Genomic DNA, 2,646 nt, shown 5'->3' on the forward strand with positions numbered 1-2,646 from the left:
TGCATTTTGCATGCATGAGTCTTTATTAGGTATTGGAGTACCACATGAAGTTCTTGGGGACATTTGGGTGCGTTTGGAGCTCAAAAGAGGTGATTAAGGTGATCATTGGACTAGCAATGCATGGGAGCGACCATACCGGAGCGACGCCATGAACTCGCTCGCCATTTACGCTTCGGAGCGACCTCCAAGAGCGACAAGGCGAAGTCGCTCCAGCTCCTAGAGCGACCTCACCACAGCGACACCCAGAGGTCGCTCGGGTTGTGTCGATTTGAGAGCGACGAACAAGCCGGGAGCGACGTCCCACAGCGACTACCTGAGGTCGTTCCCAGCACCCAGAGCGACCTCCCGGAGCGACGTGCCGAGGTCGCTCCGCGTCGTCTATTTGGTCGAACTTATGATTTATCAAGGGTTTTTTGGTCATTTTGTTATGCACATTTTACACTTTCTAAACCTATGTTTAAGTACCTTTTGTAAGCCATTGGAGGCAGATTATCTTTTATCAAAAAGAAACCACCAAAAACCTCTTGGAAAGTTCATCTCTTTGAATCAATTGATCATTTTGTTATTGGAATTCTGTTGTTTTCATATCTATTTTCTGTATTTCTCTACATGATTAATCTGAAATCCAATATGGGCTTAAGAGGAATCATGAAGAGTAGTGAGTAATCCATTCTTGAATTCGTGGGTTAGGGAGATTAAGGGTGATTAGGCTAGATCTAGGATGTTATAGTGTAGATCCTTCTTATTCCTTTCTAATATAGTATTCATAAGGCATCTTCTGAGTTGGCCTCTCAAAAGTTGATCTTTAGGCATTTCCCACCCACAAGGTGTTTGATGAAATGTTTGAGACAACTCTCCTAAGCTTTTAACATACTTTACCAAAGACATTTGTTGTTAAAGGTGTTAAGATAGCCAATAGACTTGTTAGTAATGATTGCTTTCATATTATTCAACCAAAGACATTTGATGTTTGAAATATGTTAGTAATGAACATTCATCTAGACATAGAGCTTGTTTAAGATTGTGTCTAAGCTTAAGATTGATAGTTTAATTGATCATTTGCTATCCTTAGTTCGAAACTTGATCACCCAAGGTCTAATTCCTATACCCATGAGTTCTCTTTTATCATAAACAAGAAAGTCACTTCTTTTATTGTTTTATTGTTATGCTCTTGCATTCTATTATTATTAGTAATTTAAAACCATCCGAATTATCGGTTGCACTTAGATTAAGTACTTACTTGCATTCTCGGTGCTTTGAAATCCCTTAGAATTGGTTCGACAATCTTTTATACTACAACATTTGTCTTAGGAGCCTTGAAAACTCCTAACATCAAATTGGCGCCATTGCCAAATTCTGAGTAGATTTGAACATTGAGATTTAGTCAGTTGCTTGAGACTAAGTCATTTTTATTTTCTTTTGTTACTGATTCTACTTCTTCACCTCCCTTTAATTTACAGGTGTATGAACTTGAGGAGCAGGGGTCCATCAAACCTAGTTCCAAGAGCTGCAGACATCAGAGCTTTAGAGAGAGAGTGTGCTAGAAAGAGAAGAGAAGAAGAGCAGCAGGCTCACTTGCAGATATTGGATATTGATATGGGAGACATACCTCAAAATGATGCAGGCGTCAATGGAGCTAACAACGTTCCAGAAAACCAACAGCGAGCAGCTCGACCCATTGACACTTATGACCGCCCTAACATTCATGGTCATAGATTGGGAATCCGAGCACCGGCTGTAGCAGCCAACAACTTTGAGATCAAATCAGGACTCCTCAACGTGATCGAGAACAACAAGTATCATGGCTTGGCTCTAGAGGACCCATTTGATCACTTGGACAGGTTCGACAGCTACTGTGGGTTGTCAAAGACCAATGGTGTGTCCGAAGATGCCTTAAAACTCAAGCTATTCCCTTTCTCTTTGGGGGATAAGGCACATCAGTGGGAAAATTCTCTACCCAGCGACTCTATAACCACCTGGGATGACTGCAAGAAAGCATTTTTGGAGAAGTTCTTCTCTACTTCAAGAACTGCTAAGCTGAGAAATGAGATTTTCATCTTTCAACAGAAGAACTTGGAAGGATTCAGTGAAGCCTGGGAGAGATTCAAGGGCTACCAAGCTCAATGCCCACACCATAGCTTCTCTAAGGAAAGCTTGCTGAGCACATTCTACCGGGGTGCTCTTCCTATGTACAGGGCCAGACTGGATACAACTAGCAATGAGTTCTTCTTGGGGAGAACTGAGGAAGATGCAGAAGAGCTGGTTGACAACATGGTAAAGAGTGATGCAGTGTACAGTGGAGACCACGACAGAGGCAGTAGATCAGATGACAAGCAGACGAGGAAGGAGTTGAAAGCTCTACAGGATAAGATAGTTATCCTCATTGCTGATAAAGCCACCCAAGAGCAGCTGCACTTTGTTGGTAACCCAAGCCAAGAGACACCACCTGTTGTCCATGAGGTTGAGGGTTTGGAAGGTCAAGAAGAGCTGTGTTTTATCAACAACAATGGTAGCTGGTACAAAAAAGAGCCCAACTTTCAGTACAACAACTACCAACAGAAATCCTATTCCAACAACCAACAGAGTGGTTATCAGCCTCGGAACAACCAGCAAGGCAGCTATCAGCCTCAACAAAACCCTCCTCCT

General features: G+C 42.3%; 1 non-coding gene across 1 annotated transcript; it reads right to left on the reverse strand.

Moving 5' to 3' along the window:
* Positions 1–2,034: 2,034 nt before the first annotated feature.
* LOC125586648 lies at positions 2,035–2,141 on the reverse strand. The gene has a single exon (XR_007323185.1). It is a non-coding gene; the product is annotated as a small nucleolar RNA R71 (small nucleolar RNA).
* Between the last annotated feature and the right edge of the window lie 505 nt (positions 2,142–2,646).

This window comes from Brassica napus, chromosome C4, assembly GCF_020379485.1.
Source record: "Brassica napus cultivar Da-Ae chromosome C4, Da-Ae, whole genome shotgun sequence".
In the NCBI taxonomy this organism is placed as follows: domain Eukaryota; kingdom Viridiplantae; phylum Streptophyta; class Magnoliopsida; order Brassicales; family Brassicaceae; genus Brassica; species Brassica napus.